The 22,695-nt window shown below is 48.9% G+C and overlaps 2 protein-coding genes across 2 annotated transcripts in view; both read left to right on the top strand.

Moving 5' to 3' along the window:
- The window catches only part of LOC144792004 (uncharacterized), a 74,606-nt gene extending 63,558 nt beyond the window's left edge, over nucleotides 1-11,048 (top strand). The window contains exon 3 of the mRNA XM_078666870.1: nucleotides 8,780-11,048. The gene's annotated coding sequence lies outside the window, so the exon portion shown is untranslated. The remainder of the gene's footprint in view (nucleotides 1-8,779) is intronic.
- GIGYF2 (GRB10 interacting GYF protein 2) overlaps nucleotides 1-22,695 on the top strand; it is a 1,757,193-nt gene that overhangs the window by 1,176,237 nt on the left and 558,261 nt on the right. The gene's annotated exons all lie outside the window — the stretch shown is intronic.

Raw genomic sequence — 22,695 nt, forward strand, 5'->3', positions numbered from 1 at the left:
ACAGGATCTAATTTACAAGGAGCAGGGCTCCTTCTTTTATACCCAGTTTCCTTTGTTCTAGCAAGCCAGGGGGGCCTCTGCATAACTGCTCCAGTCTCTGAGTACTTGTTGTGGGTGCTTATGACTTCTGCATTCAGTGTGAGGGCAGGCACATCAGCCGCTCCCCAGGGGGGCGGAGCCGGCATTGAGAGGGCAGGAGTGGCCTGAGCACTTTGTTTACAAGCTTCGGTCCTTCCTGGGCCAGGTGCAGGCTGAGTCATCAGTCGCTCCCCAGGAGGGCGGAGCCAGCATTGTGGTGGCAGGGGCACAGCCTGATGCATCATTCAGGGGAACCTCCCACCACCCATTAAGGGGTCCTCCTGCTAATCACTACCTGTCAACTCCCAGCCCTGTCACTCACACACACCAGACAGTCAGATCCACATCCAAGCAGAGGCGGGCTGAAATGGTTAGGCAAGCAAATGCTAACTTTCTAAAAGTAGCATTTGCAAACACAGGATATTAAAATAAACTTTACTAAAAGAAGTATTTTATTATTCTGAGTTCAGGCATACTAAACACGAATTTCTACCATGTTCCCCGAGCCTGCTGGGATTATAGAGTGTAATAATTCCAGCAACTCATCTGGCCTAGAAGGGAACAGGTAGCCTTACAATAGTGAACAACGAGTTTGGTAGTAATTCACTATTAGAACATGCCACACACATCAGGGCATGTTCTACCTTATCCTTACAATGCACCCTGCCCTCAGGCCTACCATAGGGGTGACTAATATGAAGTTTAAGGGAAGGTTCAGGGGCTGGCAAGTGTGTGCACTTGCCCAGCCAGGGTGACAGTACCAGACCGCACGCAGGATCTGCAATGGCAGACCCTAGACACATTTTAAGGCTGCTTCTGTGGGTGGCGCAACCAGCGCTGCAGGCCCACTAGCAGTATTAGCATTCACAAGCCCTGGCACTCCTAGTGCACTTTACTAGGGGCTAACAGTGAATCCAATGAACCAATCATGGACATCAATCATATGTACACTTTACAGTAGGGAGCACTTGCACTGCGGCACGGGTTGGCCGTGGCGCAGTGCCCTGAGTAGCAGACACCATCAAAACATTGGAGGCACAACAGCCAAAAGTGGAAGGGAAACTCACGCCAAGGTGCCAGGTCTAACACGTGTCCCCTCCAGCTGAAATGTGGGGAGAACTACCCTTCCCCAGGGAGTTCCTCATCACTAAGGCGGAAAAATCTGGACAGACCATCAGCGTTGGCGTGATCTGTGCCAGGGCGGTGTTCCACCGTGAAGTCCATACCCTGTAGGGAGATGGACCACCTCAACAGTTTTGGGTTCTCACCCCTCATTTGCATCAACCATCTGAGGGGCCTGTGGTCCGTCTGAACCCGGAAGTGAGACCCAAACAAGTAGGGTCTTAGCTTCTTCAGCGCCCAGACCACAGCAAATGCTTCTCGCTCTATTGCACTCCACCTACTTTCCCGTGGAAGTAACCTCCTACTGATGAAGGCTACGGGTTGGTCCCAGCCCTCCTCAGTCATCTGTGAGAGAACAGCCCCTACACCATGCTCTGAAGCGTCTGTTTGCACTATGAATTCCTTGGAGAAATCAGGAGCCAGGAGCACGGGCGCCGTGCACATGGCAGTCTTCAGGGTGTCAAAAGCCTTCTGACAGGTGTCAGTCCAAATCACATTCCTGGGCTGCTTCTTCGAAGTCAGTTCTGTCAAGGGGGTCACAATAGTGCCATAGCCCTTGACAAACCTCCTGTAATACCCAGTGAGCCCCAGGAAGGCTCTCACTGCTGTCTGGGTCTTGGGGGGTTCCCAAGCCAGGATGGTCTCAATTTTGGGTTGCAAGGGTGCCACCTTGCCACTCCCCACTTGGTGTCCCAAGTACACCACGGAACCCTGCCCAATCTGGCACTTGCTTGCCTTGATTGTGAGGCCTGCCTTGCGCAGCGCCATCAACACTTCCCAGAGGTGCCGCAGGTGTTCTGGCCAGGTGCCACTGAACACTGCGATGTCATCCAGGTAGGCGGCACTGAACTCATCCAGCCCAACCAACACCTGGTTGACCAACCTCTGAAAGGTGGCAGGGGCATTCTTCATCCCAAATGGCATAACCCGGAACTGGAAATGCCCATCTGGTGTGGAGAATGCTGACCTCTCCTTTGCCCCATCGGTCAAGGCGATCTGCCAGTACCCAGACGTTAAATCAAACGTGCTGAGGTACCGGGCAGCCCCTAGCCGATCAATGAGCTCATCAGCTCTGGGGATAGGGTGCGCGTCAGTCTTGGTGACTGAATTGAGTCCTCTGTAGTCCACACAGAACCGGAGTTCAGGTGTGGCTCCCGGCGCAGCAGCCTTTGGGACCAAGACCACGGGGCTGGACCAAGGACTGCTGGAAGACTCAACCACCCTAAGAGCAAGCATCTTGGAGACCTCCTCCTTGATGCAGGCCCGTACCCTGTCAGTTACCCTGTAAGCCTTGTGCTTCACAGGTAAGCTGTCCCCTGTGTCCACATCATGGACGCACCAATCTGTGACACTAGGAACCAGGGAGAACAGGTCTGGAAACTGCCCCAGCAACTGGCGGCAGTCTTCCTGTTGCTCAGGGGTCAGGGTGGGTGAGAGGTTAACTCCATCCACTGACCCATCTTTCTCACAGGCCACTAAGAGGTCAGGAAGAGGCTCAGACTCCTCTTCCATTCCATCATCAGTGGCCAACAGCATGCCCACTTCGGACCTTTTCAAGTGGGGCTTGAGGCGGTTGACATGTAAGACCCTTAAAGGATTCCTGGGCGTCTTCATGTCCACCAAGTATGTCACTGAGCTCTTGCGCTCCACAACCTCAAATGGGCCTGTCCACTTATCCTGAAGTGCACAGGGTTCCACGGGGGCCAAGACATACACCTCCTGTCCAGGCTGAAGCTCTACCAGAGTGGCATTCTGGTCGTACCACCGCTTCATCTCCTCCTGGCTTGCTTCCAGATTTGCCTCAGCAAGTTGTCTGAAGCGCCTGGTTTGGTTTCTGAAGGCCAGCATGTAGCTATATACATTCTGGGGAGGTTTCCTGGGAGATTGCTCCCAGCCTTCCTTTACCAAACTCAGGGGTCCTCTCACGGGGTGACCATACAGCAGCTCAAAGGGGCTGAACCCTAGAGACTTCTGTGGCACCTCGCGGTATGCAAAGAGCAGGCATGGGAAGAGGACGTCCCACTTACGCCTCATTGGACCTTCCAGGCCCATGATCATGCCCTTCAGGGTCCGGTTGAATCTTTCAACCAACCCATTTCCTTGTGGATGGTAAGGTGTGGTGAACTTGTAGGTTACACCACACTCTTGCCAAAGGGACTTCATATACTTGGATATAAAGTTGGTCCCCCTGTCGCTCACCACCTCTAGAGGGAACCCCACTCTGGAGAAAATTCCCATTAGTGCACGCCCCACCACGGGGGCCGTCACTGTCCTCAGAGGGATGGCTTCAGGGTACCGGGTGGCATGATCCACCAAGACCAGGATGAACCTGTTGCCCATGGCTGTCTTGGGGTCCAGAGGCCCAACAATATCAATACCCACTCGTTGGAATGGCGTACTGACCACAGGGAAGGGCTGGAGGGGAGCCTTGTTCTTCCCTCCGCTCTTCCCACTTGCCTGGCAAGTTGGACAGGTCCTACAATGAGCATCTGAGCTCTTGTGCATTTGGGGCCAGTAGAAGTGGGTGACAAGCCTGTCATAGGTCTTGTCCATCCCCAAATGTCCTGCTAAAGGCACATCATGAGCCAGTCCCAGTAGGAAGGCTCTGAACTTCTGGGGTACCACCAGCACACGGGCTGACCCAGGTTCAGCAGCCTTAGGCTCTGAGTATAGGAGGTCATTCTCCCAGTACACATAATGTGTTTTGGCCTGAACACCATTGGCCTGGTCTGCAGCCTGCTGCCGCATACCCACGAGAGAAGGGCATTCTTTCTGCTCCCTGCAGAATTCCTCCCTGGAGGGGCCTCCTTCTTGCTGCCAATGGGTCAGCTCAGGCAGGTCCCCCAGTTCGGCAATCTGTTCCCCAGTAGGCTCCAGGGCATCCCCCTCAAGGTCTGCTTCCTCCTGGACCGTGGGAACTTCAGGGGCCGGTTTCCCGCGCACCCTGCGCCTTCTCCCTAAGGCCGGTTCCTGGGCCTCTCCGTCAGGCCCCAGGACCTCTTGATCACCCCTACTGGCTGCCATTGACCGGGTGGTCACGCACGCCCAGTCAGGTAGACCCACCATCTTCAGGTGAGTCGTTTTCTCCACCTTTTCCCAAGGGGAGTCCTCCAAGTCATTTCCCAGCAAACAGTCAACAGGCATGGCTTTCCTCACACAGACCTGCAGAGTACCAGAGACCCCCCCCCACTCGAAGGGAACTTGAGCCATCGGACACTGACTCTCTGAATTGTCAGCGTTGACAACCCTACAGTAGGCATGGGGTACAACCTGCTCCTGAGACACCAGGTGATGCCTCACTGCAGTCACACTGGCTCCTGTGTCTCTAAGAGCCTCAGCTTTCTTACCATTGATGGTAACCACCTGCCCATATTTTTTAGTGTTAGAGGGCAGGTAGCTTGCAGGGACCATCTCACTGTCTCCTAGTGAGACTAGGGTCATCTGAACAGGATCTCCACCCCCCGGGACCATCACTTCTTCTCCTAAGTGAACACTGGTCACTTGTCGGGGCGGAGCACCAGTGGGTGCTGGTTTTCCAAACAGGCGACACTTGGGGTCACTGGCTATGTGCCCCGGGTCACCACATTTGTAACAATTGAAGGGCCCCTTTGGAACAGGTCGACCTGTCGGGGCCCCATTCTGCTTAGGGGGTGGGGGAGGCTGAGAACCTTTCTGCTGGTCCCCTTGGGGATTACTTTGGGGGCCTTTTTGGAACCCTTTCTGTTTTCCCTTGTCCCCCCCACTCTTCTGCGGGGGACCCTGCCCACCCTTGGCGGAGTCTCCCACTGGACCCTTGTGGACCCTGGTGCTGAGCCAGCGGTCCGCCTCCTCAGCAAGTTTCCTCGGGTTGGACAACTTGCTATCAATCAGGTGCTGGCGTAACTCAGGAAAACATTGATCAGACAAGTGCTCCCATGCAATTAAATCAAAGAGACCTTGAAAATCATTCACTTTGTTACCCTTCACCCAACCATCCAGTGCTCTGCAAAAAAAAGTCACAAACTCCACATACGTATTCCCAGGCCGCTTATTACACCCCCTAAACTTCTGCCTATACATTTCAGGGGTAAGCCCATACCTGGTCATTAAAGCTTCTTTCATATGGGGATAGGATCTCTGGTCTTCAGTGGGCAAATCTAGCAGGGTGTCCCTTCCTTCGCTAAGGAACCTTCCCCATAACCCCGCTCCCCAATCCTTCTCAGGGACCCGGTGGGAAAGCATGGCTACCTCATATGCCCTAAACCACTGTCCTATGTCATCCCCCTTAAAGAACTCTTTAACTACATCTTTGGGGATGTGCACTCTTGACTCTACCTGCACCGGCGTTGTGCTGCCACCAGAGGGAGGACGATCCAAGGCTTTCTCCTTTAGACTCATCTCCCTCATTTTCACATCAAACTCAAACTGGAGTTTTCTTTCTTCCAGAGCCATTTTTTTGCTTTCAAGCTCCATTTGGCCCTTCAAATTCAATTCTGCCATCTTGATCTCATGATCCCTGGTTGCCTGTCTGTCTGCCAGCTCCTCTGGCGACAGGCCTCTGCCAAAGCTGTGGACGCTGTCTGGTCGCTCAGGTATCACAGGATCCACAGGCGCATCCCTTGATTCACTCCAGGCTTTCAGGGCCCTGTAGAAATCATCCTTGTTCCTGCACCCTGCATGGGGAACCTTGAACTTCTTTATAAAGCTCCACAGTTCTTTCCTCTTGTAGTCATCCAACTTTGATGGGTCCCATTCTACCTCCAACACCTCAGAGGTCAGGGATTCCGCCCCATCAACGCTGTCTGTGCCAGGCATGCTTGCAACACTAGGGATCTTCTTCTTTTAGCAAAATTAAAAATCAAAAAAAGTCTGTGGCTAAGTTACTGGACTGTAATCACTATGCAATGGTCAGTAGCTAAGGTAAAACACTGCAAATGTAAATTCGCGAATCCCACCGCTGCCACCAATGTAGGAAGGGGGAGTCTCTGGTTGGCGCAGTGCAACACTGGCGACAAGCAGGGCCTCTCTCTTCCTCGTCAGGGCTGAGGGTTACCTTCAAGACAACCTCTGCTTACCCTCTAGGTAGTGTGGCTTAAGCAGTCTTAGGCTAATCTCTGGGGCATGTAGGGTTAAACATTTGCAATATCACACCATCACAACCAACCCACCACACAATGACACCAAACTGTATTTGTAAAAATATATGTTCTTTATATAAATCTCAAGCAGGCTTGTAAATACAGTCTTGGTTACTTCAAATGCAGGTTCCAGTTACTCTTTATGAAAAAAAGGCACAGTTCTTGAATAATGCGGTCTTTTGGGCCTTCTGCCCAGCTTTAGAAAGGTTCCAGTGTCTTATAGCGCTTCCAGGCGCTTCCCGCTGTCTCCGCTCTCGAAATGAGTCACCCGTCGGGGCTCGACTCGGGGAGAGGGGGCCGCGGGCCTCGGGGAGCGTCAGGCGGGGCCTCGGGGGCCAAGAGCAGAGCGCGCCTCTGACTCTGGGGCGGCTCGCGCTGCCAAGCAAACAGCAGCGGTGAGGCTCCCGGGGTGCCTGAGGTCAGACCGCGCGGTGCGAGCTCAGATTGCAGGACGCTCGCGCCGCGGAGGGCAAAGACAGTACCTTTCACTTCTTGTGGTGATCCTCGGAGAGGGCGGCTGAAGGGGGAGCTGTCCCACGTCGCGTTGCTTCCTTGACGGGCGGTGCGAGCTGCGGCTCGAGGCAGCAGGTCACGGGTCACCCAGGGCGGCGGTGCTCGATGGGGCTCAGGTCCTTTCACTCAGTCTTCTCGTCCGTCCTGACGGCGGCGGCTGGGTGTGGCGCAGTGGCAGTACGGTCCCCAAGTGCGGGACGTACCCAGCCAAAGTGCCGATCGCAGTGATGTCCCTTCAGCGGGGCAGCCGGCCAGACGCTGATTAGCGAGGGAGATGACAAGGCGGCAGTCCGTCTTTGCGGGGGAATCCACGGCGCTTGTGCCCAGTAGACTCCGGTGCTTGGACCGGACGGGTCCTCCGTTACTTTGCTCTCGTGGGGTCAGGTGCAGATGCCGTCACGGTGTTCAGGCCAGCGGCGGCTGGGCTTCACGTTGCTATGGCGATCTGCTCACCCACGGTCACGGTGTGCAGGGGGGCTTGATGCTCTTGTCTTCCTCAGACAGCGCTGCAGCGATAAGCAGCACACACAGCAGATGCGTTGGTCAGGGGTTAGCGCTCACTGTTCCTGGAGCGCTGGTCAGGGGGCAAGTTCAGCAGCAAGCCCTTGGAGATCTTTTAGCAGAGTTTGGCACAAAGTTCAAAAATAAAGTAAAAGTCTCTTGTAGTCCTTTTCTCTTCCTCTCCTTTGGCAGCAAGGCACCAGACACAGGCCAGAGTCAGCACTCCTCCTTGTAGTCCTTCCAGGTCCTTCTCTTCGGGCAGAGTTTCTCTTGTAGCACAAACAGGATCTAATTTACAAGGAGCAGGGCTCCTTCTTTTATACCCAGTTTCCTTTGTTCTAGCAAGCCAGGGGGGCCTCTGCATAACTGCTCCAGTCTCTGAGTACTTGTTGTGGGTGCTTATGACTTCTGCATTCAGTGTGAGGGCAGGCACATCAGCCGCTCCCCAGGGGGGCGGAGCCGGCATTGAGAGGGCAGGAGTGGCCTGAGCACTTTGTTTACAAGCTTCGGTCCTTCCTGGGCCAGGTGCAGGCTGAGTCATCAGTCGCTCCCCAGGAAGGCGGAGCCAGCATTGTGGTGGCAGGGGCACAGCCTGATGCATCATTCAGGGGAACCTCCCACCACCCATTAAGGGGTCCTCCTGCTAATCACTACCTGTCAACTCCCAGCCCTGTCACTCACACACACCAGACAGTCAGATCCACATCCAAGCAGAGGCGGGCTGAAATGGTTAGGCAAGCAAATGCTAACTTTCTAAAAGTAGCATTTGCAAACACAGGATATTAAAATAAACTTTACTAAAAGAAGTATTTTATTATTCTGAGTTCAGGCATACTAAACACGAATTTCTACCATGTTCCCCGAGCCTGCTGGGATTATAGAGTGTAATAATTCCAGCAACTCATCTGGCCTAGAAGGGAACAGGTAGCCTTACAATAGTGAACAACGAGTTTGGTAGTAATTCACTATTAGAACATGCCACACACATCAGGGCATGTTCTACCTTATCCTTACAATGCACCCTGCCCTCAGGCCTACCATAGGGGTGACTAATATGAAGTTTAAGGGAAGGTTCAGGGGCTGGCAAGTGTGTGCACTTGCCCAGCCAGGGTGACAGTACCAGACCGCACGCAGGATCTGCAATGGCAGACCCTAGACACATTTTAAGGCTGCTTCTGTGGGTGGCGCAACCAGCGCTGCAGGCCCACTAGCAGTATTAGCATTCACAAGCCCTGGCACTCCTAGTGCACTTTACTAGGGGCTAACAGTGAATCCAATGAACCAATCATGGACATCAATCATATGTACACTTTACAGTAGGGAGCACTTGCACTGCGGCACGGGTTGGCCGTGGCGCAGTGCCCTGAGTAGCAGACACCATCAAAACATTGGAGGCACAACAGCCAAAAGTGGAAGGGAAACTCACGCCAAGGTGCCAGGTCTAACAGGTGGGTGCTACAACTTGTCCAGTACGGTTATTGTCTAGAGTTAAAGTCCACTCCACCCAACATTCCACCAAGGCAACGGCCTATGTCCGCAGAGCATTTGCACTTATTGCAGCAGGAAGTAGTGGCGATGCTGCAAAAAGGCGCAATCGAGCTCGTGCCAGTGGGAGAGGAAGGAACAGGGGTATATTCCCTGTACTTCCTTATTCCAAAGAAGGACGGATCTCTCAGGCCCATTCTAGATCTACGTCCCCTCAACCTGTACATACTGTCGGAACATTTCCATATGCTTACACTGCAACAGATTCTCCCCTTGTTAAACCAAGGGGACTTCTTGGCAACCTTAGATCTCAAGGATGCTTATTTCCACATTCCACTACACCCGTCCCACAGGAAATACCTCAGGTTCACTATCCAAGGCAAGCATTACCAGTTCAAGGTCCTACCCTTCGGAGTCACCACAGCCCCGAGGGTGTTTACCAAGTGTCTGGCGACAGTAGCAGCGCACCTCAGGAGGCAGAACATCCATGTCTACCCCTACCTGGACGACTGGCTCGTTCAAGCCAAGTCGGAACTACAGTGCGCCGCGGATATGTCGACTACCATTCACCTCCTTCACAATCTAGGTTTCTCGTTGAACTACCCAAAGTCGCATCTTCAGCCGGCACATGTCCGGCAGTGTCTAGGTGCGACGATCAATACCCTGACGGCCATGGCTCAACCAAACCAAGTCAGGATAGACAGCATGCAGTCTCTAATCCAGAAGTTCAGACCACAACACTCGCTTCCAGCCAGAGTGTTCATGCAGTTGATAGGCATGATGGCCTCCTGCATCTTCATAGTCCCTCACGCACGGTTACATATGCGCCCGCTCCAGGAGTGCTTAGCAAATCAGTGGACACAGCCTCAGGGAAATTTAACAGACCTAGTGTTGGTTACCAGTCGGGCATACGACTCTCTGCATTGGTGGACTCCACACAACCTTTGCAAGGGCCGACTGTTCCAGGAGCCGGTGCCACAGATTATCCTGACGACGGACGCATCTCTCCAGGGTTGGGGAGCTCATCTGCTCACTTACACAGTGCAGGGACTATGGACGACGCAGCAACAGAAGATGCACATCAACTATCTGGAACTGATGGCAATCTTCATGGCAATCAAGTCCTTCATTGTACATCTGTGCAACAAGGTAGTGTTAGTCCGGACGGACAACATGACCGCGATGTACTACATTCAAAAGCAGGGAGGCACCCACTCGCCACAGCTGTCTCATCTGGCTCAGAGCATGTGGAAGTGGGCCATTCAAAGGAACATTTTCCTCATGGCAGAACACCTCCCGGGCAAGGACAATCAGATGGCGGTTCTGCTCAGCAGATACAGCCATCAAATGCACGAGTGGGAGTTACACCCATCTGTACTCCACCCGTACTTCCAGCAGTGGGGTCATCCGGAGATAGACCTGTTTGCAACAAAAGAAAACGCAAAATGCCAATACTTTGCCGCCAGGTTCCCTCACCCACAGTCGCAGGGGAATGCGATATGGATGAACTGGTCAGGCAAATTTGCGTACGCTTTTCCGCCAGCCCCTCTGATACCGCTGGTGGCAAGAAAGCTAAGGCAGCACGCGATGACTCTCATCCTGGTTGCTCCAACGTGGGCGCGCCAAGCATGGTACACCACGTTCCTCGAACTCTCAGTGGTGCCGCATCAAAGACTGCGCCTCACGCCCAGACTTTTGACGCAGAACCATGGAGAAATTCAGCATCCAGATCCGCAACAGCTCAACCTGGCGATCTGGCTCCTGAAGTCCTAGAGTTCGGATACCTTAACCTGCCTCCAGAATGCATGAACATCATCAAGGAGGCAAGAAAGCCAACTACCAGGGCATGCTATGCTGCAAAATGGAAGCGTTTTGTCATTTACTGTACTGCTAATGACATCAACCCGCTAGACGCATCTATCCCTAACATCATTTGTTATCTGTTGCATCTTTACAAGTGCAATCTAGCGTACACTTCCATTCGGATACATCTATCCGCCATAGCGGCTTATCTTCAAAACAGGCAGCATCTCTCTGTCTTCAGAGTGCCTGCCATTAAAGCTTTCCTTGAAGGTCTGAAACGAGTCATTCCCCCAAGAACACCACCAGCTCCGGTGTGGAACCTCAATGTGGTCCTCACCAGACTGATGGGACCACCTTTTGAGCCACTGCACTCGTGTGAACTCCAGTTCCTAACGTGGAAAGTAGCTTTCCTAATAGCTATTACGTCACTGAGGCGTGTTAGTGAGCTACAAGCGCTCACAATCCAAGAGCCTTTCATTCAGATTCATCCAAATAGGGTAGTGCTACGCACTAACCCCAAATTCCTTCCGAAGGTGGTGTCACAGTTTCATCTCAACCAAACTATTGACTTGCCGGCATTCTTCCAAAACCCACAAACGGTAGCGGAAAGAATGCTCCATACATTAGATGTACGGAGGGCGTTGATGTACTACATAGACAGGACACAACCCTTTAGAAAGACAAAACAACTTTTTGTTGCCTTCGCACCACAACACAAAGGCAACCCCATTTCAAAAGCAGGAATAGCCAGGTGGATTGTTAAGTGCATCCAAATATGTTATCAAAAGGCCAAGCGCACTCTAACCATACCCCCAAGGGCGCACTCCACACGCAAATTGGGGGCATCCATGGCTTTCCTAGGGAACATTCCTTTAAAGGACATTTGCAGAGCAGCCACGTGGGTTACACCACATACCTTTACCAAACACTACTGTGTTGATGTACATTCCAAGCAGCAAGCTGCTGTAGGACAGGCTGTTCTCAAGACACTCTTTCAGGTTTCTGCAGCTGGCACGGGCAACCGCCGCTGATGGAGGGACTGCTATGTATTCTATGCTAAGATATGAATTTAGCAGCCCACATGCCTCGAACTGAATATGCTACTTACCAGTATGCATCTGTTCTTGGCATGTAGGGCTGCTAACATTCATATCGCCCACCCTCCTCCCCGGTGCCTGTCGCAGCTGCAGATATACTATTGTATTCAGTCATTAGCATGGACATCCTTTACACTTTTCACTCCATCTTCTGCCACAATGGCGAAAAACAATCTGGGGATGGAGCCGATGCCCATGCGCACTGTAGTCCAGGGGAGGAGCCACCTATCTCAGGATACTTCGAAGACTCTTCCAGGACAACAATGTGCGATCATCCGGACCCAACACTAGGCGGCGATCTAATGCTAAGATATGAATGTTAGCAGCCCTACATGCCAAGAACAGATGCATACTGGTAAGTAGCATATTCATTACCATCCCTTTGTAAGGGACCACAGTGGTCTAGGTAAACACAGGCTAATGGTTTATCCGAGATTAGAAGGGGCGTCTGCGCTGGACGTCTCACCGTTGATACTTTCATTTTTTGACATATTTCACATTTTAAAACATAATTCCTTGTTTGTCTTCTCATTTGTGGCCACCAGTATCTCTGTTTTAATAATGATACTGTGGCTGAGACACCAGCATGTATAGAAGCAAGCCCTTCGTGTGCCGCTATTATCAGTCCTAACCTATGTACCATGTTTGGAATTGCCCTATCCCCCACTCCAGGGATTCGAGCAAAAGGAACATTGTTTGCATCAGTTATGTATGAGTATTTTACAGGAAAGCCTTTCGGGAGTGTTTCTATCGAATCCTTTTCTGTAGCGCTGACAGCTTGTCATATTTCGCTGTCTATTTTTGTTTTTGACCGTGTGATGGCAGCTACGGAAGCCGTTTGCACAGCTGCCTTCGCGGCCTCATCAGCCAATGAATTCCCTGCAACGTGAACGCCATCACGTTGATGACTCAGTGTATGCATCACGTGAGTCTTTGGTAGTTCTTTTTGTGAAAGAACTACTTGTTCCCAGAGCATTTTATGCTTGATTGTGCCACCTTTCGCATCCTTGAAACCATTCTGAAGCCAGATCTGCAAGTATTCATTGTAAGACTGAACGCAATAATACGAATCGCACACTATGAGTGTGGGGAATTCTCGATCGGTATTTTCAAGCGCCATCTTGAACGCCAGTAGTTCAGCTCGCTGAGCTGTACAATCTCCTAAAGATTGTGTTTTAGTGATTGCTGGTTTAAATTTTCCTTCGTGCCAGCGACCTTTAACGATCGCGCACGCAGCACTGTAAGCTTGCTTACCCTCCACTGCGGGTTGTGCTGATCCGTCTGTATATATTATACAGCCGTAGTGTTCTAGAGGCAGAATTTCGGTCGGCGGAGGACATTCAAATTCATATTGGAGAAATTCTTGTGTTTTTAAGTAAGGATAAAATTCGTACGCCACGTCTGTTGCAGCAAGAGAATTAGCCCATTGTATCCATCTCGGATGGAGCGCTTTAGCATTTGGAATGCTTGCTTTTGTTACAGCCTCTAGGGCTGGTATCGGTGTCACGATTATTATTCGTTTACCTTGTGCCAGGGCTCGTTCTTTTGCTATAGCTGTCTGTGTTGCGGTAAGAATTTTTTCCGTTGGGCTAAATTTCATTTCAGCCTTAGTGTACAAGTGTGATTTGAATGCAATTGGTACCTTTTCTCCCTCATTAGAGGTCAGGTATGTGAATCCGCATCTCCCTGGGATGACTCGAATCACAAGATTGCGCGTGTTATCACGTGTTTCTAATTTTGTTTTAATTAGCATGTCTGTTTGTAAGGATCTCAAAATTTCTGTGTGTATTTGAGTCCAATTGGTTCTTTTAAAATCTGGTTTTATTAGATCATAAAGGGGTTTGACCCTTTCTGCGTAATTTGCAATGTATGTTCTTCCGAAATTTAGGAAGCCTAGAATTGACTGTAGGTTTTTTAGTGTTCTAGGTGCTTGGAGTACGGCACATTTCTCTAGAAAATTGTCAGCCAGGCTTTTGCCTTCACTTGATAATTCATATCCTAAGAACAGGACTGTCAGATGGGCAATTCTGGATTTTTTAAAGTTGAATTTGTAACCCTCTGCTGCGAACCCAAGTATTATGGTGTTCACTCTCTTCAAGTGAGTCTCCAAGTCATCATCTGTTAAGTATATGTCGTCGACATACGATAATGCTTCGTCATCATATGTTTGTAGTAATTCTGTTACTCTCGCTGAGAATACTCCCGGGCGGTTCTTGTACCCCTGGGCTAACCGACAGAATTGTTTTTGAGTGCCATTTATTGAGAACGCAGACAAATATCTGCTCTCTGGTGCTATGTTTTGACAAAAGAATCCATTAGAGATGTCTAATGTTGATTTGTATTTTTTGCGCACTATGTTATTCATTAGTGCAGCACTGTGCGAGTTTTGCACTGCAAAAGTTTTGCAACATGAGTTAAGGTGTCGGTAATCCAAAACTAGACGATATGAATTTTCTGGTTTGGAGACCGGAAACAAAGGGTTGTTCATTTGAGAGGTGCAAGTTTCAATCACCCCCTGGTATTCTAGCTGATCTAGAATTTCTTTTACCTGTTTTTTAGCTTCTTGCTTAATTGGGTACTGTCTCTGTGCAGTAGGTTGTGATTTTAACTGGATTTTGTGAGGAGGAGAGTCCTCATCCCATCCTACGTGATTTGTATATAAAGCAGGAGCTAGAGCTACTGCCCACTTTCTAGCAAGTGTGTATTTTTTATGAATTGGGATGTGATTTGAGAAGGCAGGCATAATTATTTCTTCGCCATGAGGGCACTCCCTGACAAACTCTGGTGGCCAGTCTTTTTCAGCTAGAAGGATGTCATAGCCCTTGGAGAGATTATCCCAAAATAGTCCCCTTATTTTTCTAGTCTTATCCCCCTCTATACGTAATGTTATTTCATATATTTTGTGAGGTTTGCTAATTCTGGTGTCTGCAGTTTCCACTTGAAGATATTCATTCGTGTCCACTGTCTCCAGATGATTCATAAGGACTTTGCGAGCTATGCTCACTTCTGCTGCGCTGTCTAGCATTGTCTGAGCCCATTCTCCGTTTTTCAGTTGTGTCCTCAGTATTCTCGGCATTGTTAACTACCTTGATACTGGCTACCTTCTTTTTTGGAAATTGTAATTTCTTTTTTAGCTGAGCAGGTTCCTTGTCTTTGGACTTGGCGTGCTCTTCTCTTTGTTCTGATCGTCCTCTTTCCGATTTCTGCGAGGAAGTCTGAAAAGATTGAGAGGGACGTGTATCAATGTCTTGATATCTATCAGGTTTTTTTATATTATCCCTATTTCTAAGGTTATATCTTTTCCCAGAGGGGTCACTCTGGGGTGACCTGTGTCTTTGGTTCGGAGATTTTTCTCTTCGCCTAGGAGACCTTCCTCTGGACTGGAATTTCTTTTCTTTAGGATTGGATTGTTTGTTTCCATCCCAGCTCTTTTTCTGTGATGTTGAATTATTATTAAAAAATATTTTTTCAGGACTTTCAATCAGTTGTGGTTTTACTGGTATTCCACCCAAACTATCTCTACCTAGTTCCTCATAGGATTTTTCTATGATTCTGGCAATTTCAGCTGGTTGGTCTGCTATATCTGTCTCCTTTAACCTCTGGCGGATCGCCACGTTTGCTGCTTCTCCCTTTATGTTGGCTAGTAATATAGCCGAGACCTGCTTGAAGTCTTTTAGTAATTTCATACCAAGAGTTAAAGCGGGTTCTGGACCGTATTCGTCTTGAATTTGTTTTAGCACATCTGGTATTACCGAAATGGATGGAACACCGTGCGTTTTTGTGTAGATGGAAGCAAAGACTGTACCCCAAGTGTCACAGTCCTCAAAGTGTGGTGCGATTCCCATTGGAAGACAGATAGTCAGAATCCTGTGTTTTTCTAAAGGGGTGGTGTCTGGAAACACCGCCTCTATTTGGGTGATTTTCTGTGCTAGCCAGAATGGTATTTGTTCCCGTTTAACCGGTACTTTACCTAGGCAGGACTGTATGTTCTGTGGTGTAATTTTATTTGTGTTCCCCTGGTGAGGGGTCAGCTGTGGAATTTTAATCGCTGGCTGAATTGTTGAAGTCCGCATCACATATTGGACTAATTGTCTATGTATTTTTACTAATTGTTTTAGCTGTGTTAACAGCTCTGCTGCAGACATCCCATTGATGTCTGGATGTGGTGTGTATCCGGCTAGGACCGGCCACGTTGCTCCTGGTCTACCTAAAGGACCGAGCCTGGTGATGTGATTATTGTGTTTTAGGGCGCCATTAAATAAGAGCAAATGCTCTTGAAATTTAAGTGGTACTTCCACCTCCTCGAAAGGAGTGTACTCTCCAGGAGGTTCCTCTATTTTGTAATAGTGGAAGTACTTTGTTACAGCATTTGCTGCTGGAAAATGTATCCATGAATAGTATACCTCTGTCTGCCGATATTCGTGTGCCTCAATTACGAATATGACTGTGCCACCTCTCGGTGTCAGTCCATTTTCTATAAGTTTTAAGGTTATAGATTTCCTTTTGATGACCGGGATGAGTATTATATCCTGGTCTGCTTCTTGCAGTGCAGTATCAGCTGCTGCTATTTCATCTGCTAATCTAACTGCCTCTCTTTCTCCTTCACTGTCTGACATTGTACTGTCCAGAAGGTTGTTTTGTTTGTTTGCAGATCAGGTTTCTTATGGAAACAAAAGATTAGATGCACAATATTTTGGAACGGTTTATCCTTCAACGTTGACTAAACCAAGAACCATACATAGGAGTTCCCTCCTGCGAGGTCTGGCGGATATAACCTTTCACCCACTCCAGACGTCTTTGGAGTATTATGGGAAAAAGGGGTATGAGTGAGAGAGCATGACTGAGTTACTCTAAATGTCTTACGTTAGTTTTATCGCCCTTCCAAACGCGTTGGGCGCCATGTAGTGTAGTTCCTATTATCCCAATAGGCTCTGCGCATTGGAATAATACCTTCAATAGTATAGGCCTAGACCAGACGTTAACTAGGTCTACTACTGTCGATATTAGACTTAAAGTTTTGGGTTTGCCAGCTAGCTCAGAGTTCACTAGAAACTTTCTCGAATAGGCAAGGTGAACCTCCCTGGATAGACAAGAAGGGATTTAGTTTCTGACAACCATAGAACATGACAACTTTGCTCTCCCCTAATCAAGAGTGTATCTCGAGAGTCGTGTGAACAAAAGGCAATCTATTTTACTCAGTCAGTACGTGCATTCTTAGTCTCATCAGATTGTAGAGAAAAGGAAGAGACGGGCGTGTTCAATAAAAGATGTTATTTATTGATCAGTCTCTTTTCTCATACAAGAGAAATGGATCGATATTATTGCAATACTTATAGTTAAGTAAAGTGCATACATTAGAAGCAGAAGTATAAAATAATACTGTAAAAACATTGATATGGTTTCTAAGCCATATGAAGGTTTAAAATGAATAAAATATATTACATACACATTTACATTTGACTAAACGTACTCAACTGGTGTTTCTAAATACGCCTACCCCGTGTACCTGACCTAAGCCTAATACGTGGGCGGGAATAGAAAGTTACAGTTTAAGTTAAGTTTGTTTTTGCCAAGTGACTGACTAAAGAATTCTCTGCGAGGGGTTATTCAGTTCTGTACCTGGAATCTAGGATGGATGAGGGATGGTATCTCTCGTCTCTGGTCTCGATATTCCAGGCTGCCTGCGAGGGCTACCCGGAAACGCCGGAGCTGGATTTCTCGGCAGGAGAAATAGGCAGCTGCTCGTTCTCAGCGCGTCAAGAAGGCGGGGCTGCGCCAGCGGGGTCTGCTCTGCTCTGGGCTTCGGCAAGTCTGGCTGCTCCGTCCTCGTCACCACCGCGTGTGTTTGCATAGGGCAATATCGGTAATATTTATACCTTTAAGGTGCCGAGATTGACGTAAGGATGGACATAGATACGTCAATAAGGATGTCATACGACCAGGTCGTTAGCACATTCTTTTGCTGAAGTTCTCGGTGAAATCAAAACAATGGCCGGAGGGTTTTTCCCAGGTCTGTCATAGGTTTGATTTGTTATGAGAACTCCGTATGCCTTATCAGGGGCTGGAGGAATATCGCTTGTCTAATTAGATGGCAAGCGTTATGACCTAATCAGATAACACGTTCCTGTGCCGTAGTGTGGCTTTATCAGATAACGGTTCCTGCATCATGGGGGTTTTCTGCCTCATGGGATGGCTGCTAGTTAACTTGTTAGTTTGCTAACCAGAATAGGGTCAGGAATAGGGGGATCGATACAGAACCTATAGGAATACATCACAAGAGTATCCCCATAAGTCACTCCAGTGACTGGCTATAGTTAAGCATTTGGCTCAATACATTTTTAGCAGTGCTGCCACAGGTCGGTTACCCATTTTAGTGGCAAATTCAAATAGTGCGGCATTTGCCCTGGTGACTTCACTCCTTTTTTTGTTTAAAAGTGCTACCCAGTTGAACCGGTGATCTAGAAGGACACCCAGATATGAGAAAGTTAAGCAATTCGGCACTCTGGCTCCGTTCACCACAAAAGGGTACTGTCTTTTGGGTCTAGACCCTACCTGCATCACATAGGATTTGGTGTTTGTTATGGCCAAGTCACGCTTGGTCATGAATCCATGGAATGCATCAAGTAGGGTTTGTAGCCCTTTGGGGGTGCGGGCCAGGAGGACTGCGTCGTCCGCACATAGCAGGACGGTCAGTCCTCGCCGACCCACGTATGGGTAATCCACCCCTGTGTCTAACAAAACTCCTTCTAGGTTATTGATATAAAGATTAAAAAGGAAGGGGGCTAATATGCACCCCTGCTGAACCCCCCTTTCGGTATTAAAATTCCTGGATACCTTAAGGTCTGTTGTATATCTAATATTGGCCTGGTATCTCTATGGAGATCCCTCAAGAAATCCACCAAGTAACGCTCCACCCCCATGGCCTCCATGGACTTCCACAACTTTTCCCGGTTGACGCAGTCGAAAGCCGAGGAAAGATCCATGAAGGCCATGTAGATGGTCCCGGGGCGAGCGATGGCGTATTTACCTAGGATCAAGTAGAGATTAAGGCACTGAGCCATTGTTGAGTGACCTGGACGGAACCCGTACTGGATGTCCGAGATGATCTTGTTCCCCTCCGCCCAGGTACTCAGTCTTTTTAGAATGACTCCCCCTATGACCTTTACAACGTGACAACGGAGTCAATCAGGGAGATAGGCCTGTAGTTCATCGTACAGTTGCGATCCCCCTTCTTATAAACTGGTACGATTGTTGAGACTCCCCAGGATATTGGGCATCCTTCCTTGGCCGCAGCATTAACCACTGCAGTCAGGATCAGGGCCCAAAAAGAGGGATTAGATTTAAAAAGATCCGGAGGGAATTCCATCCGGGCCTGGGGCCTTTTTATTTCTAAGGTCCTTAATGCCCTCCTCAATTTCATTCAAAGAAAACACCACTACTTCATTACCTGGGATCTCATCAGAGGTGACTGACGATGTGGACGTGGTTTTAAATATATTGGCAAAATGGGACACCCATTCTTCCTCTGTGATGTTGGAGCCCACTTCTTTGACCCCTTCCGCATAAAAAGGTGATCGATTGATGGTGCTCCAAAATTTAGAGGTACTAGATAGGGTCACGGGATCTAGGAGCTCCCTCCAAAGTGCTTCTTTTATTTCCACTTTACGTTTGGCCAGGGCATTTTTATAACTTTTCCGCAATATTCTAATCAGGGAACTGTCCCTAGGCATAGTTTTTAAACCTGCCTCAAGTTCTCTTGCAGCTTTTGAGCATAGATGACAGAACCATCTTGGTTCACTAGACATGCTAGTTCTCCCTTGAGCTGATAGCATGCCTTCCACTTTAGTTGCGATGCCTTCAAAGGATTTCAGTATTCCTGTAGCCGTAGATTCATCGTGGAGACAGCAGGAAAATTCAGCAGCACAAGTAACCTTAAGTTTGTCATGAAAAAGGGACGGGATTATTTGGCTCCATTTAATCCGCCGCCCTCCATCAGTTGGTAATAAGGTGTTGCCTCCTTGTCCCTTTTTTTTCATTATACACCCTCCTATGGTCACACAGACAGGATTGTGATCGCTGTGTGCACTTGGGGTTATGGAGAAACCCTGGAGAAGAGGTACAATAGACCTGGACAGTAAGATGTGGTCTATAAATGAACAGTGACCTCTACCTTTAAACGTTGGATGCCTTTGTTTACTAAGTGGTGGGGCAAAACTCCGCGCAGAGGATAAATCTAGCTCGTCACGCATATCATTGAGGGCGTTACCTTGTCTAGTGTGCTCAAAGTGGAGTCCCGTTATCAATGGGCAACCCAGTGTCCCCATGGGGTTGGACTTAGGGTGACCACAAGGATGAACATTAAAGTCTTCTACAATGAGCAGGTTCTTTATCTGTGAGCCCCAGCCCTGTTTGACAAAATTATTCAGCTTGGCGATCCCACAACTCTCATCTTTATGAATAGCGTTATAGAAATTTATCACATGGAGGGTACTATCTTTATGGCCTAAGGAGATGACCTGCATGTTTCTATTATCAAAAGGGATAGCCCTAATACTACATCTGAGGGCCAGCGATGCAAAGATTGTCAAGCCACCCCTGGCTCTACCACTGGTTGCACTAATCGCTGGAACAAAGAAGGCTCTATAACCCTCCAATGCAAAATTACTATTAACGAGCCATGTCTCTTGGAGACATATTAGTGAGAATTTACTAACGAACTGCACCCACATGGGTCAGTAACCTTTCCTGCCAACCCCACGATGTTCCATGAAAGTACATTATGAGCTTGATTGTTCCCCTTGATACCCGAGGTAACCACCCGAGGAGAATCAGACAATAATATTTCAGGGGGATTATTTTCCTGGTACCCATCTGCTGTAAAGGGGGCATGTTTATCTATTTTGACTCCCACAGCTACGGGATCAGGCACTAAACTGTCAGCCAGCGGAAGACTAATTTTAGATATGATGATACTATTGGGGAGGATAGGGGTTACATTTTTGCCACACAGTCAATCAGTCGTTAAGACCGGAGAGTGCTGCGTATCTGTTTATTCCCTCTAAAGGCGGGGGAAACACGTATCCACCCCGATAAGGTTCCCTTGGTTGCCTTGACAGTCGTGGACCCATTCCCTGGTATCCTCTGTGGTAGGGTGTCCTAACGTGGTTCCCCCATTCCGGGTATCAAATCAGGCTCGGGTTGATATCCCGTAGAAAAAACCTAGGGGTAATATCTCTAGGCCCGAGCCCCTAAACTCCCCACCATGCTCTACTTCCCTCAGTATCCTATCTATGGGTGCTGGACTATTGAAATTAATCACGATACAGTCTCCATTTCTAGATTTTCTCGACCTGCCCAGCCATGACACCCGTCGGGCCATGATAACGTTATGCCCTACCGTATGTCCTTCTGAGGTGTTACGGGACAGCCAATGGACACCTTTTTTTTTTAATTGGCTGTATTCCTCTTTGACTCCCTCAGTAAGAGGTGGTACATTACCCAGTACCAGCTGGGTTGATTGGGGGGGGGTAGGTCAATAACGGGGAGGATATCCACGTTTTTGATAGGTTTGGCCAGATTTCTTATCCCCCTCGACCTGTGTGGATAAAGGAGTGTTCTGTTTGCAATGTTTGCTATTTTCCCCTACAGCAGCTGTTTTACCTATGTCCCCCGGTGTATCAGGGCTACCTCCCTCCGTCACATACTCCTTATTTGATGAATTCCTCTGCTCGTTAACTACGCTAATTGGAGTCGGACAAGACATAGGTGGTGGAATTATAGCATGTTTACTCAGGTTTATATGAGAGCCCCCAATTTGCAGCCTAGATGATAGACTCTCCAACATGTGGGTGTTTTCTGCAGTAGCCTGATGTAACTTTCCCATTTTCTCATTAATTATCTTAATCTCTCAATAAGTGGAAGCATAAATGACTTAACTGTTCCACTTATATGGTACATACAACATCGCTAGGTACGAGTGTAGCGTGTGTGAGAGGCTGAGATATAACACTGGATGTGGATTTTGATAGTGCAGTCATGCGTGTAGTGGGTACATTAGTTGTTATAATTTCTCTGAAAGGAAGGGGTTTTACCATTTTATTTGTTGTTTTGGGTACTTTCGGTTGTCTTCCAAGTTGTCGGCCCCCTCCCCTCTTTCTTTTACCCATTTGTTTAGGGCGTAAAGCTATATTTTCCGAGGTATCGACAGCCTGTACATTCTTAGTAGTTAAAACAATGGGCTGGAAATCCTCAGATGATAAGCTACTGCCTGATGAAATGTTCAAGGAGGTGATGGAGATACACCCATCTGGTCCTTTACTTGAGGTTCTTGAGCTAGTCCCACTGATTCTCCGGGTGTCTGGTTGTTCTGGTGTTACAGCGTTCTTAATATCGCCCAAAGAGGACCGCTTTGAGCCCAGAAGTTCCAGGGATAGCCCCTTCTCTGTGAGGGCTATTTCGCGCTCTAATACGACAGCTGCTCTGGTGATAAAGTTATCTAGGGTCCCTGTGATACTGCCCCCTATTGTGTTAGTTGCCATCTTTCTCCCCTTCCCAAATTGAAGGACCATGTTGAACAGTTTGTCAGAGGGAAAGACTTACTCAAGTGGGGCAGGATATGCCCCCGTACACACTAGTATAATATGTCAGTCGGTGATGTCCGTCCCGATCACCCTCACTAGGTCTTACCAGATTGTGGGACACGTTAGCGGGGTAGCCCAGCCCGGCCAGTGACGGCTTTGGACGACCCCGCCCATGTCCCGGTCTTAACCGGGCGTGACCCGCGCGCGATCCCGTGACGCGGGGGCTCTCTTTGTTTTTAAGCACTTCTCGGCATGGTGCAGTGCAGGCGGTGGCGGCTTCCGCCGCAAGGGCTCACGGGAGGTGTAGTCCCCCAGTCTTCTGACCACGCTGCGCTAATGGCCAGGTGCAGCAGCGGGAGGGAAGCAACAGCGGGACACACAAAGCGCCAGTTCCAGGAA

This window comes from Lissotriton helveticus, chromosome 11, assembly GCF_964261635.1.
Source record: "Lissotriton helveticus chromosome 11, aLisHel1.1, whole genome shotgun sequence".
In the NCBI taxonomy this organism is placed as follows: Eukaryota; Metazoa; Chordata; class Amphibia; order Caudata; family Salamandridae; genus Lissotriton; species Lissotriton helveticus.